This window comes from Macadamia integrifolia, chromosome 9, assembly GCF_013358625.1.
Source record: "Macadamia integrifolia cultivar HAES 741 chromosome 9, SCU_Mint_v3, whole genome shotgun sequence".
In the NCBI taxonomy this organism is placed as follows: Eukaryota; Viridiplantae; Streptophyta; class Magnoliopsida; order Proteales; family Proteaceae; genus Macadamia; species Macadamia integrifolia.
In genome coordinates, this window is record NC_056565.1 from 33,786,424 (window position 1) to 33,802,186 (window position 15,763).

The window sequence follows — 15,763 nt, forward strand, 5'->3', positions numbered from 1 at the left end:
GTCCACATTCAACATATAACATCTCATTTAATTTGCATTTGAAAAGTAAACATAGCATATATGCGCATCAATGAGTGGAATGACTAATCTATATAGCACATTCATGATGACATGACTAGATTAGATATAGTTATATGAATGCCAAACAAATGCCTTGAAACAAGGCCAAACGTCCTCTCTCCACTTACTTGTAGCGTACAAGGATTCCCGCTCGGTACGGGTGAGATCCGGAGCGAATCGGGTAAGATTTGGTGAACCTAACATAATTGAGCGGAGTTAGTACTTCACCATTTTAGAATCAAAATTAATGAAATCCGATGTCAAAATCGTGTTTAGAACGTCGAAAGAAGGTCACATGTCCGATTTGGGCTCGATCGGACCAACGGATCACCTTCGGGGCCACTCAGGTGGGTCAGACAGGTGGGCTGTCTACCCACCGGTCCTACCCGCCGGTTTGGACCGGCGGGTATGGACCCGCCGGTAGGACCCGCCGGTCCTACCCACCGGTTTGGCCAGGGACCCCCTGCCCTCTCAGGTGGGTGCTCTCAGGCGGGTAGGGACCCGCCGGTTTTGGCGGAAAAACCCCAGTTTCTTCTCAACTTCCTCCATTCCTTGGGGACCCAAATAGGGCTTTTCTCAACCCATTCTTCACACCTTTAGAGTCCTATAGGATGGTTCTAGCTTAGATTTAAGTTAGATTCAAGTGAGGGAAACCATCTTACCTTCTTTGCTCAAGAATGACTTCAAACCCGCCAAATCACTTCCAACTCACAATGCTCCTTCTACCTTGTCAATATCTCTTCAAATCCTTCAAGATCAACACATAAATCATCTATTAAACCTTAGATTCATCATTTCAAAGGGTGTTTACAAGATCTTAAGAACCCATACTCGAACCAAGGGTTTAAAGCGTGGGTATGGTTAATGTTCATAAAACCCAGCTTTTCTTACCTCCAACTGTAGATCTCGAGTTGAAGATTACTCTTCCGGCACCGGAGTGGCAAGATCTAGCTTCGGCGCCACGGAAATCCTTCCTTTCTTCCTCTTCCTTCCTTCTTCCCTTTTTTTTCTCTCTCCTCTTTACTTTTCTCACCAAACGTACGAGGGTAATAAATGGAAAGAAAAGAAATCATAAAGCTTTATATACTATTCCTACTTAAGTGAATAGTGTTGGATGGGTCACTCAGGTGGGTGGGTGTACCCACCTGTCATACCCACCCGAGAGTCAAAACTTGGGATTTTGACCGGGCTCGGACCTCGGCTCAAACCCCACCTCAGGCATACATTGTAGCATACGTATATATCTTAAAATACAGATATAATACCTGTTTTATCCATACATAGCCTTATGGTAGGTGCACGTACACGGTTTGGGCACTCCCGTCTCTTCTGGCACTGACTCGGACTTGTCGGGCCAGCCGGTGTTTAGGGTCACCCGTGCCATCATAGCCCATAAGGAACCCGCTCTAACATCCTCTGGCTCGGTTCCTGCATGGTTAAACCGGTTCAACCGCGAAATCAGACCGGGATTAAGAAGCGGGATATTACACTCTCCCTCTAGGTCTTTTGCAGTCTCCCACTTGGATTCTTTTGTACAGTTTTTATGGGTGAAATTATGATTTCAGTTGGTGACTGTAAAGACCATAGAGACTATATATGATAAATCCTTATCCCTAATCCATTCTCACAATAGATTGAGCTAGATTATCCAACTTGAGTGGGCCGAACCACTATGCACCTAATGGATCACCTAGATTTGTGAATACCACAAACCTAACATTCTCCCAATTGGGCAACACTAATACAATATCTATCTATTGAATTTGGCTACAAAACCTCATAGTTAAAACCTTCACTCCAAAACATTGATTGAAATAACTAGTCCCTTATGTCGAACAAGAGCAGAATATATGCTTCAATATACATCATACAACTATTTATTATCACAAACACAAACACACTCATTATTCGAATCACCTATGGTCTAAACAAGGAATTGTATTATATATTTGTGATCACATAAATGCGCTTCCTTATAGGTCCATTCCCTGACCAAAAGATCAGCCTACCTTGAATTACCTCATAGTTAAAAAACTTTGATATTAACCAGTACTTGGGCAAACCAACCATAACCTGAGGTTAATATCGTTAATTTGACAAATCATCACTTCCATAGATTTAGGCTAAATTCCGACACAAATCATAAACTTTAGATAAATACCAGCGTACATAAATCTTGGCTAAAGAACGTCATATATGATGAACTCTGGATAAATACCACCTATTACAATGAACTTTAGTAAATACTGTCAATTACTTTGGCTTGTCATCAATTAGTTTAGCTAAGCACTGCCAATATCTACGGACTATGGAAAATGCCGTCTATAAACCTTGGCTATTGTCATCATGATATCTTTGATTAAATGAGATTATAAATGTCCCACTAACTAAACATATTAAAAATCTCAATAACACCCATATTAGAAATATGGCTCTTATGCACTCACTGGTTGCATTTGTCCATACACTTTGATGACATCATCTTTGGAAAAATTTCACATTTACCTTGGGAAACACACGTTTGAAAGGAATATATTGGTTTAATGGATTTCACTCAATTCCATTAGGTTTTCCTCTTTAAAGACGTATATATGTATAAGAACATATTTGATGTGTTTCTTGTACAATCGTAGACAAGACAAACAAATAGAATATAAAATTGCACACAAATAATTTAAAGAACAAATTTAGGACTAAGAACCATTCCAAAATAATTTCAAAATTGTTATAGAATATAATAGAATAGTGAAATTATTCCAAAATGGTCCTGAAAAAAAAAAAAAAAGATCCTAAAATGATTCTAAAAAAAAAATTGATTCTATTCTTAAGTAAAATAGAATTAAATAGAAGCAGATTTAAAATTAAATCAAAATTATTTATGTTTTCTTTCAGCTGTGCTTTGATAAGTAAGAGCAATTGCTTTGATAAGTAAGGCAAAACTAGATCAAGTAACTCTAAACTAATTTCAAGATCCTCAACTTACTTCTTATAATCATTCTGGTGAGGGTGGAGATAGAGGAAATAAAATTTTCGAGAGGAAACATCTTGAAGGAGCAATATAAAAATATAATTCATGTAAAATTCAAATAGAAGCAAATCTTAAGTATAAAACATACAAAACAAATAAGCCTGCTAGAAAATATATAATATAACATGTCCATCTAGCAAATAAATTATGCAAGAGTCACAACTTTAACTACATTATTATCCTTTGAGCTAAGAATGCATTGGTCCTCTTGTTTAATCATATTTGCTGTGAAAAGAATAACTTTTGAAGTACTGTCATTTTTGGGCTTATAAACTTCTAGGTTACTGTCATTTTCTAAACTTGGGTGACATTATCGTTGGAAAAACATCATCAACTTTGCTACATTGAGAAAACCATGAAAGAATAAAATGTACCCCTTTGGTGGATTCCACCCAACCCTTTCATAGATCCTTAGAAATATGCCGTGTAGCTAAACATATGCAGAAGCTCACACCAAGTTTAATTCTAATATATTTATTTATCATAAGGTGTTCAAGCATAACATTTAAGCACAAATGACATTAATTTTCTATAAATTTCATTCATAAACCAATGTAGAAACTTACAAAATATTTGTGTAAAAAAAAAAAGACGATTCTAAAGACTCAGTGGAATAAGGACCAAATACTACTGGAACAGTTATGGAAAAAAAAATGGGATCCAAAACAGTTCTGGAACAAACTTTGATTCTGTTCTTAATTTTCTTGCGATAAAAGCAATCCAAAATACTGAATTCATCCTCCTACAGGTCAAACCATATAAAACAACTTAAAGTACTAATTTTATCCTCCCACTGCTTCTATCAGTATAAATTTAATCCATTTATTAGAGCAAAACATGTTTGTATGTGAACTAGACCAAAACTTGTTCGCATAGGCTCAAAACAAAGGAGGTTGAAATATTCAGTTACTATTGTTCATACACAAGTTTTTCAAAATCAATGGTAATGTCTGAGAACTTAGTATTGGGAACAACGTCGATCAAAACCAATACTAATCCAACCCAACCAATCAGAATCGATCAAATCTGATTGTTATATAATGGTTGTAGGTTCTATAAACTTATAACAAAATCCATAAAACAAAGCAAAAACCTATTCTTGAAGCCATGGAATGTTTATCCACCCTATTATTGTCGATCAAGCTACCAATATCTGTTAGGACAAAAAACTCTTTGCTTTAAATTTATAATCAAATAAATAATGCTAATATTATTAATATTATGATACCAAACCATTAAAATTAACAAGGGTGTCAACCGCAACTACATTCCTATCTTTGGGTTCAAAATACATTAGTCCACTAAAAAAAAAAATTGCAATAACTACAATGACAATTTAACTTTTGAGACTCCAACACATTTGGATGAATAACAACTCGTAGGTTAGGATTTTTCTATAGTATGTGTGCACTCATGTTCATCTTTGATAATGTCACATTTGGGCGAGCACCATCATATTTGTTGCCTTTTTCCTTTGTTTAAAAACCTTGAGTTGTTAATTTATTACGACAAGTTTGAACTTTACCACTTACCATTTTGGTGGGTTCCAACTAATCTCACTATAATGATATACAACCTTACTATGATATTCATGGTATATGGAATTAATATATATCATAGTATATGAACAACGCAATAAACCTTGCTAAATAAATATGCACAATTAATTGGGGTCTATTAATACGCATTTGACTATATCTGAGGCCAATTAAAGGTCAAACAATTCCTAGTTTACTTTCTCCTTCTCCTAGCATGACACTGAAGATACTCATATTGCACATCAAAATGAAAAGCATGAAAAAACAGACCCATTGTAAAAATTGCATCAAAAAATTCCTCTATACATGCTTGCATGCATGGTTTAAAGGCAACGTGTGAATACACTTGCGGCTTAGTCTGGACTGAATTGCCCTAAACAAACCGATTTGGGTTGAACCAAGCTAGTTCGACTCGCTTGTCCATGGGTCAGGTCGAATGTCAAAATTCTAAGTTTTTGGGTCTACCGGATCGAGCCAAAGCTAGTGGCCACTGGTCAAATGGGTTGGTCAACTGGGTTAGTGGGCCAGGCCAAAGGAGTCTGGTTGACTAGGTCTGGGTAACTCAGATTGAGTAAACTTGGGTCGAGTCGACCAGTCCACTGAGTCAGCCCAAAATTCCTATTGGGTTGACCCGACAATGACTCACCGCCGTTGGGTCCAATGCGTGAATCATTTTCCTGTGATGTACCATGCATGCCCATGATTGTGGCAATGATCCTTATCTTCCTGTGTAAAAGTTTTCCTATTTCAGAGAAGAAAAAAATCCGACAATGTTAGTTTCGACCAAAACCCTACCCTTAACCAATTTTTATCTCTAATTTTTTTATTTTTAGGGTTCTAGGGTGGCTTTAACACCACTAGTTGGAAAAAAAACTCTAGAGGAACTTTACCTTTCAATGCGTAGAACACTCAGATAGAGGAAATACCCAAATAAGGTCTTCAATGGACAAACCATTAATAGGTTCTTAAATTGATGGAAGAGAAATGCTTATTGAGCCTGTGTATGACTCCTTGGAGCATAGGTAAGATTTTGAAAAGAAGATCATTGTCTCTCTAAGGCTCTCCCTCTAAGTAATTTGAGAAGTGTTATTACATGTATAGCCTTGTACGCAGGATGTCATAGGGTTCAATTCCCATATGAGTGACCAATAGGATCATGAGGATACACGTTGGTCGATATTTAACAAATTGGGTAATCCTAGTAATTCGATGAAATTAAGGACAATATATATGGTTTGACTCTTCAACTAGTTCTAAAATTCAAATTCTCTTTGTTAAGTTAAAGTTATGGTTCTCGAGGAAGCTAGAGATTGCGAGGCAAGATGATGATTGCAGTTTTTTTTTTATAGGGGATGTGTTTGCTACTATCGATCACAGAGTAAATTTGATAGGGGTTGTGATCTTCTGCAGTCTCTCACTTGGATCTTTTTGCATAGTTTTTTGGATGAAGCTATGATTTCAAGTAGTGGTCACTGCAAGGACCATAAAGACTATATATAGTAGATCCCTAACCCTAATCCATTCTCACAATAGATTGGGCTAGGTTATCCCACTTTAGTAGACCTAACTGCTATGGACCCAATGGATCACCTGAATTAATGAAGCCCACAAACCCAACAATTACATCTTTGTCGATTTTTATAATCTACTTTTCTTCTTGGAGTCTTTTTATCCATTTAAGTCAGTTTCTAATGTAGTTTGTAAAATTTGTTTGTTTGGTTCATCCAAATTGATTTAGAAACAATGGAGGTAGTCGAAACAATTTATGGTTGAAGAATTTTGGGGAGGTTGAGCAGTCTATGAGATTTAAAAATGACGTTGTCAATTTAAGCCAAGACATTCAGTTACCATCTATTTTCTCTTAAATTTTTGTTCTTTCGATAGTTATGGTTGTTGCTATTATTAAGAATATTTGCTTTTGCTTGTGTTGGGCAATCTACAATTTCAATTCAAGCATTGTAACCCCTTTTACCTTCTTCGAAGGCACCAATAGCAGTGTGGGGTAGAAAAATAAAGCAGGGGGGTGAGGGCTAGGATGGGGAAGGAGGAGGTGCGAGGGCAAGGTGGATGTGTTATTAGGGGAGTAAGGGTAGGGAAGAGGGAGGGTGGGAGCAAATGGGGGTTAATGGTTGGATTTATACATAGTAAAAAAAACCTATTTAATTGGACTATTAATTAACTAAGTCACGAAAGACATTGGACACTATCTCCCTAAATTTGACCCCACCTCTTATCTTTTAGGTGATTGTGATAGAGTGGGGTATTCCACTCTCTAGACATTATAAGAGGCTAAAGAATGTCAATATTATAGGCAGACTTAGGATCTCCCTCCACCGCACGTAATTTACGCATTCTCATTATTGAGTGAGTGTAATTGAAAAGGTGAGGAGGGAGAAACCAGTTTCCATTAAAGGCTCAAAGTTAAGGTCACAGTTATTCGAATTGAAAAGGAATTAAAAACTACGTCTAGCTCCTTTAGAATCGATGTCTCGTTGGTGAACGGTATATATTACATCATTGTAGAAAATAAATGATTCAATTAGTTTTTTATTGGCAAGATCATATAATTTAGAAATGCATTAACTTTGCTACAGTGGTATCAGAGCATATGTTAAGCCAATAAACTATTAAACTGGTTCTGAAGTAAAAGGATCTACCATTATAGTGGGATAGAGTCCCTAGTGGATAATAGGACTTAATTGAAGCTGATAATGAGACTTAATTAAGGTGATATCTATCAATTTCTTGGGGCTAGAATTGGTTTAGAAGATATGGATTTTGAGTTAATTTAGTTGAAATTGGATTTTCAAGAGCGGTTTAAGTCATTTTTTCCTGTCTAATAACATTGCTATATTATTCACCAGAATTAGTAGATTGTACGACGGTATTTAGATGGCTAGCCGATGCCCATAATGGTGGCAATCAATATTAAATATTGGTCGAAGTACAATTGACTTACAGTTTCTCTTCTCCCTCTTTGTTTTTTATCTTGAGTGAAGAATATTAGAATATTCTTCATAACATTATGACTAATACCCCTAATTGACATATGTCCATAAACTTGTGAGTTTACATTTTAAAATTTTGTGTTGGGCTTTGGCCTATTATGTTGTCAAAAAAAAAAAAAAAAACCACTTAACCCAAACCATTTAAAGGATTAGACCAAACCAAAATAGAGCCAATCCGAATTGGGTTTATATGAATCGAGTTAGGCTGGAGAGGTTTGGTCGAAACCAGGTCTAACAAAACAAAAATATAAATTAGCTTGTTATGATTGATGAAACTATTTCTGTTTACTTCAGATTTTTTTTCCTGTTTGGAGAAATCATTTTATGTTATATTTTTATTTTTGTTTTGAAAAATTGATTCTGTTTGTAAATGGAAATATGTTTATTTTGATTTATGCTTTCATAACTAATTTATGACATAAAAAATTTATGAATTTGAAACAAAATGATGTTTGTTTCGATTTATGTAAGCCTGTTTCAATTTATTTTGATAGAATCATCCATAAAAAATCAATCATTGAGGAAGATTTCAATTCACGTTCAATCTAAAGGAAAGGGAGAGCTCCATAGCTCTATCTATTTGTTACATGTATACTTGCATGCATATTCCTTGCAACTCTAGTTTTCAAACGAGTTTCCGAAATCTAATCCATTTTAGGCTTTTTAGCAACCCATCACCTAAACACTGAGAAAGGTTCTCCATTCTTATATGCTAAGAGGCAAAGCTTCAGATTTGAGCAATGAAAAGTAAAAGACATAGAGGATGTAGTGTTTGAGTTCATGAGCCAAACCAAAAAGTGGATCAGAAAGCTTTCTCTTGGACTCACTTAAGGAAAATGCTAACATTTTGTTATTGTAAATGTATTCATATTTTAAACATAAAAAGCTACTAAAGATCTATATGCCACTTTTTTTTTTTCCCTTGTGAAAGATCTGCATACCACGATTGCTTATTAAATTGAAATTTGAATAGATGTCATATTTCCCTTGTTAAAATATCTTTTTACCCAAAAAAAAAAAAAAAAAAGAGTAACTATGAAAAAGGGTACCAAAGATCTGGCATGCCTTTATATTAAAAAAAAACAGAGTAAACATGAAAACAGTTACTAAAAATCTACAATTTGACACGACCTTTAACCTTTGGTTTGACAATTTGGATAGAGTAACTGGGTGAAAATCGATAGGAATGAGAGGAGAGAGAAGCTCTGAGGAGGCGACTTAGGACGCTGGTAATGGAGACGATCCAAAGGATGGTTGGCCTTCGGATCGTGGCCGGCAGGCCTTAATCATAGATTTTCTGAGGCCTGTTTCTTCAAGGATGAATAGAGGCTCAGCCTCAGAGGCACATGCTAACAGACCTATGGAGGCGGCATGGAGGATCAGATCGGGGCTAAGGCTGCGCTACAAGAAAATGGAAATAGAGAGGAAGGGCGACGCGCTTACTCCTCTGTGGTGGGACAAGTTTTACCAAAGGAGGAGAATCTACCAGACCCAATCCACGCTAGAGCCCACACCAAAATTATCATTCCTCAAGACGCCTATGAGGACCGACTGTTGTGGTTTAGGTTTGCATTGATAGGTAAAGCGAATTTCAGTTACCTATCAATGGATGATATACGGAAAGAGGTAAGACTTCATGGAACCTAAAAGGCAGTGTGAAGATGGCACCTATGGGAAAGGGGTACATACTCTTTCAATTTGAAAGAGAGGGAGACATGGCAACAATGTGGAGAAGAAGCCTTACTAGAGTTGGGAATCAAGTGATCCAATTCCAACCATGGAAGCCTGATTTTGACATTCACGCTAAAAAGGCCAAAACAAAGCTAGTTTGGATCAGATTTTCTAACCTGCCACTAGAATACTGGCATGAGAAGATCCTTCTCACAATGGCTAAGGCAGCAGGGAGACCTGTCGCATTGGATAGGTGCACTCATACTGTTGCGATGGGCACCTTTGCGATAGGTGGAGTTTGAAATCAGTGCAAACAGATTGGAAGAAATTCAAGTAGAGAGAAGACAGCCAGGTACGAATGAGATTTTCTGGTTTACACAGATTATCGTACGAGGACGGGATGTCCAGGTGTGATTTTTGTAAGAAGATGGGTCATACTGTTCACGCTTGTAGAGCAAAAAAAGATGCTGACCATAGAGAAGAGGTTCAGTGCAAGGAGAACATCCCTGGTGCAGCTTATACTGATGAAGCTGCTAGTGCTCGGAGCAATGGCTGTCAGGATGGAAGAAGGCTGGTGAACGAAGGGACCAACTCGGGAAGGTTTTCTACCCCAATCGAATGAGCAATCTCTTTCCTTATCTGGAACGCTCAATTCAAGGAATATGGAGGGCATTTCGGTTAATGAGAATCTCAATAGAAATATTCAAATTTGCCTTCCTTTGGAAGAGGCATGGAATAAGGAATAGAATATTACTGAGGGGCGTGATCTTGGGTAGTTCGTTGAGGGGGAAAATGAATTGGCTGCTTCTAGGTCGGACATTGATGATTGGTCAGCAAATGGATCCGGTGGTGGATCTGGGGCTCATATGAACTACATGCTTTCTTCTATGTCTAGAGAAGAGGACATTGCTCCTAGTTTCTAGGCTGAAACTGATCTTCATATTGATGCTATGCAAGTCGTAAGGGAGACCCAGGAAGCAAGCCTTCCTAGAACCATGGATAATGGTAGAGAAGGGCGAGCGCCATCTCAGAGTAGTAGAGATGCACACCAAGAAATTGGGAGGTCCCAACCAGTGCAAGGACGTGACTTTGTCATCTCTTCCTTCAATCCCTTACAGGTGACTAGTGGCATGGTGGTGGTCAACCATGAAGTGGAGCAGATAGATAGGGCTCTCTGCGAAAGGGATGCAGCAATTCATGTGCACGGGAGACAGAACAAAGGAAAACAATCGGCCAATACGGAGCAGATTTTGTGAAAATCTGGCCGTCTTGCTTCTTCTAAAAATAACAAATGAAGGCTCTCTATTGGAATATAAGGAGGATTAAGAAGGCTGCCGCAAGGTTAGCGTTGAGGAATATCCTAAGACATAAGATAAGAATCCTGACTTTTTGTGCATTGCCGAGCCTATGATATCTACTGAAGCTTTTCCCAGAATGTTTTTTAATAGGCTTGGCATTGATTCTGACTTTATCCATAATGAGAGAGATGATGGAGTTCCAAACTTATGGCTGATTTGGCGTAGAGGTGTAGTGAGGCTTGTGGTGTTGTCATCCTCGGAGCAGCACATTTCTGTTTCTGCTCAATGGATGCAGGATTTTTTCTCTCTGTGGATGCTAGAAGATTGTTGTGGGCTGACCTGGTGGCTTCCCATCCTAGGATGAATGCCCCTTGGATGATTTTTGGTGACTTCAACGCAACGCTCCTCTCCTCAGAAAAAAGGGGGCCTGGTTCCTATAATCTGGGATCAGCGGGAGATCTTGGAGCTTTCGTGGATACGTGCTCTCAGATTCAAATCCCTTCACAGGGTAGGAAATTCACTTGGACCAATAATAGGAGAAGGGGGCATGTGGCAGTTGTGCTCGATCGAAGTTTCTACAACGATTCCTGGATCTCGCAGTTCCAGGAATGTCATTAGTATGTCTTGCAAAGGGTGGCTTCAAATCATGCCCTTATTCTGGTTGTGTCTGAGGTCTCTGAAAGGCCAAAAAATTAACCTTTTCGGTTTAGAGATTCTGGATGGATCATGATGCTTTTCTACATATAGTTCAGAGCTCCTAGGAGGTAGACATCTCTGGCTCGCCATTGGTAGTTGTGTCTCATAAATTAAAAAGATTGAAGGGAGCACTACGCTCATGGACGAAAGAGAGTTTTCCAAATTTTAATTTGGAAATGATGGAGGCAAAAAAATGTATGGAGGAAATTCAAGCTGAAATTGATAGAGATGGAATTAATGATGTAGCTTTTGCAAAAGAAGCAGATGCTAAGACCAGGTATTTCAAGGCCCTAGAAAATTATGAAAAATTATAGGCTGAGAAATCGCGATCCAACTGGAGGGAGCAGGGTGATAGATGCTCTAAATTCTTCCATATCTCTATGAAGATGAGAAGACTAAAAAATTCCATCAAGGCCCTAAAGAAGAATGTTGGGGAGCTGATCTCTGACAAGGCACAAATCGAGGAATACGTTTCTGAATTTTTTAAGCTCCCTCACAAAGGTACCCCTCAAACTGATTATATGGATTTACTGCAATGTATTCCTAATATCCTGGATGACTGGGATAGGGGGCGGCATGATGATATGCCTTCTGCGACAGAAATTAAGGGCATTGTCTGGGACCTTGATCCTGACAATGCCCTGGGACCGGATGGTTTCCCTGGAGCCTTTTATAAAGCTTGCTGGGAAATTATATCTCCTAACATATGCAGAGCCATTAGGTGGTCCTTCAGAACTGGATTCATGCCTTATGGAATCAATAATAATTTCCTAGTCTTGATTCCTAAAGTGGAGGGGGGTGATAACTCTAAACAAGTTCAGGCCTCTGTGTATGGGGAATTTTTTGTGTAAAATTATCTCAAAGGTCCTAGCCTTAAGGCTATCGCGAGTTCTTCCAAAACTAATCTCTGAGGAACAGGGGGCTTTCCAGAAAGGGGAGATCATTCACTCAAATATTTCTTTGACCTCTGAGCTGGCCAATATGATATTCGCATCTACTAGAGGAGGAGGGATGGGTCTAAAAATTGATATTCAGAAGGCGTTCGACTCCATTTCTTGGAATTTTATTTTCCATGTCTTAAGCCGATTTGGTTTTTCTGAACGGTGGATCTCTTGGATCTACCAGGTTCTGGCATTTGCTAGGATCTCAATTCTTCTTAATGGTGGCCCAACTGGGCATTTTGGAGTTGAGAGGGGGTTGTGGCAAGGGGACCCGATTTCCCCTATGCTGTTCATTATCGCCGTAGAAGTTCTGTTCAGAGGTCTATCCGAGCTGGTAGCTTCTAAGAGCATTAAGGCTCTATCGGGTCCTCGTGGTGCTATTACACCTACCCACATCCTTTTTGCTGATGATGTTTTCATTTTCTCGAATGCTTTCATCAGGTATGTAAAAAACCTTAACACCTTCCTTCCTAAATATCAGAGCTTTTCGGGCCAGAAAATAAATTTAGAAAAGAGCAAGTTATTCCTGGGAACAGTTTCAGCTCACAGAAAGTAGAGCATTGTTGAAGAACTTGGTATTCATATTTGTAATTTTCCCACCCGATATTTGGATGTCGAAATTTTTAAGGGAAGGGTGAAAAAGGAGTCTTTACTCCCTATCATATACAGAGTTAAAGGGCGACCGACTGGGTGTAAATGAAAAATTATGTCGATGGCTAGAAGGGTAGAATTGGTCCTCTGTTATTTTGGGAATGATGAATCACAGTTCTTCTGTTTATTGGTGGCCATCCACCCTTATCACTACTATGGAGAGGTGGATGAAAAACTTCATCTGGACAGGTGAGATTGATGCTGCAAAAAATATCACAGTCCGATGGGATGTGTGTTGTAGGCCCAAGGATGAAGGAGGTTTGGAGTTGCGTAGGCTAGAGACATAAATAAAGCCATGCTATGCAATATGGTCTGGAGGGTAAGACATGAGAAATCAACAGCCTGCAGCTTCATAAGGGCAAGATTTCTTAGGAGGGATGGATCTTTCAAATCAGGATATAAATCCTCCTCTATCTGGCCAGGATTTAAAAAGATGTGGGATTTTATGTCCTCAAAAGAAGCATGGTTGATCGGAAATGGAGAAAATATAAAATTCTGGATTGATTATTGGTTGGGTAATAAATCTATCTTGGAGATGGTTGATCTCGAGGGTGGTTCTGGGCCCCCCTTAGAGGGAAAGGTTAGCATTTTTATTGAAAATTTCCATTGGAAATTGCCTAATATCAGCTCATCCCTATTGCAAAGCATATTTGAGAAGATCCGAGATATCAAAATTCCTTTGTATGCCTGTGAGGACATGTGTTTATGGAGTTTGTCTTCTGATGGGGGTTTTAGCTCTAATTCTGCCTGGGAGGACATCAGAACCCGAAACCCTAAAATTCCATGAGCCTCTCTGATTTGGAATAAGAAGTTACAGCCAAGAGCTAAAATGAATTCCATGGCCGATTTTCTTCAATGGTGGAAAAGGAAGCTTAAAATTGTTTGCTGCAAAGAGGCATGGGCTCTGGGGTTAATTACTGTAGCTGACCACATCTGGTGCGAAAGAAATAATAGGCGACACGAAGGCAAAGCGAGGCCGATTAATTTCATCTAGCGAATGATTCTTGAGGATATTAAATCCTCCAAACCAAACACCAAGGGAGACATGAAGACAGTTGCTGATGTTATTTTCTACAGGAAGCTTGGTTTATCGATTCAGAATATGCCAACCACGCCCATTTTAGAGGTTTATTGGTGCAGACCTCAAGTAAACTGGATCAAACTGAATTTTGATGGAAGCTCATTGGGCAATCAGGGTCGAGCAGGAGCTGGTGGGATCTTTCACGATCATATGGGAGCTATGCTGGACTCCTATAAAATTTTTATAGGAGGTTTTCCATGCAGAGGTGGAAGGTCTCATGGTGGGTCTAACGCGCACTCGCGAAATGGGAATAACCCGATTGTGGCTGGAGACGGATTCAAGTGCTGTTGCGATCTCCTTTCAGAAAAATAAAATTCCATGGTTTGCCATTCAGAGATGGATTTTCGTTCAAACTTTCTTAGAGGAAATCTCATGGAAAATAACTCACAACTTCAGGGAGGCAAACTCGATTGCTGGTTATCTGGCTAGAGATGCAGCAAAGACGGGGATTTTAGACTCAAATATTGTTTTCCCTGACCATATAAAAGATCTGATCAGAAGAGATGTAGAAGGCCATCTGAATTATAGATTTTGTTAGCTCGCTTCCCTTTCCCCTGCTGATGGCAATGCCGAAGGTGGGAGCGGGGGTAGCAATGATTGCTTGAGTTTTTTCTTCTATTAATTGTATTTCGTCTTCCTTTTTCTTTTAATATAATGCATCTTTAGCGAAAAAAAGATGGAGTCATTTCAATTAGATGGGTTATAAACATTAACCTAGGTGGCGATACCTATTCAATAGAGATATCGATGGTTTCCCTCATCGAGGGCCCGATTCCTCACAGACAAAGAGGAGTTTCTCAATAATGTTTTCAAAGGATATTCGAGAGATGAGGATTTTTTGGAATGGCTTTCTACAGGGTATGAGAGGGATGGGGAGAGGAAGTGCACGAAATAATGAATCAATATTTGGTTTTATGGTACCAATTTCTGCATTAGATTTGGACTCAACTTTTCAATGACGGATGACAACACACCATAGCCATAAATCTGATTCAATGATAAACATACCAGACCTTTTTCACAGATGGAATAAAAATGCCTATAGCCTTAAATCTTTTCGGTGATGGATTTTTAGTTTCCCGTTGCCCATTGAGTTTTCAGCAATTTGATTTTATTCTCTCGTTGCAAAAATAGAATAAAGTACCCACATTCAATCTTGCCCTATATAGTTTTCTGCAATGTGATTTTATTCTCCTTTTATTTATTTGTTAACAACAGGTAACCATGCCTTCAGCTTGATTAGTCCCGTGGGCCCACATAGCTGTATGCACTGGGTCATACCGAGGTTGAATGAGAACCATTCAAATTTCATCGAAAGTAATGAAGAGCATTAAACACCCTCATGTGAGTGGCCCCAAGGAAATAAGAGGAGTCGAACTTATAACCATAGGCTTTCTGAGGCGAAGGTCCCTTGCCAACTTGGCTACCCCTTAGGGTTAACGTCACGATTTTGTTCTATTACTGTGAAAAATAGAATCAGGTATCACGTCCAAATGTCGTAAATCACAAAAATTTTTGCAGCTATATTTATTGTCCCTTTGCCATATATGCCATACGACAACATTAATTTTTTAATTGTAGTCATAAATGAATTTTTGGCAACGATGTTTATTAACTTCTTGTAATATATGAACTAAGGCGACAAATATAAAACTACTATCGCAAAATATGAACTACGACGACAATAGTCTTTTTACCATAGCCATAAATGTAATTAGGAGACAATGTATATTCGGTTCGGCCTAAGTGAGTTATGAATTTTTAACTCAATTATTGGGTTGTACTGTATCA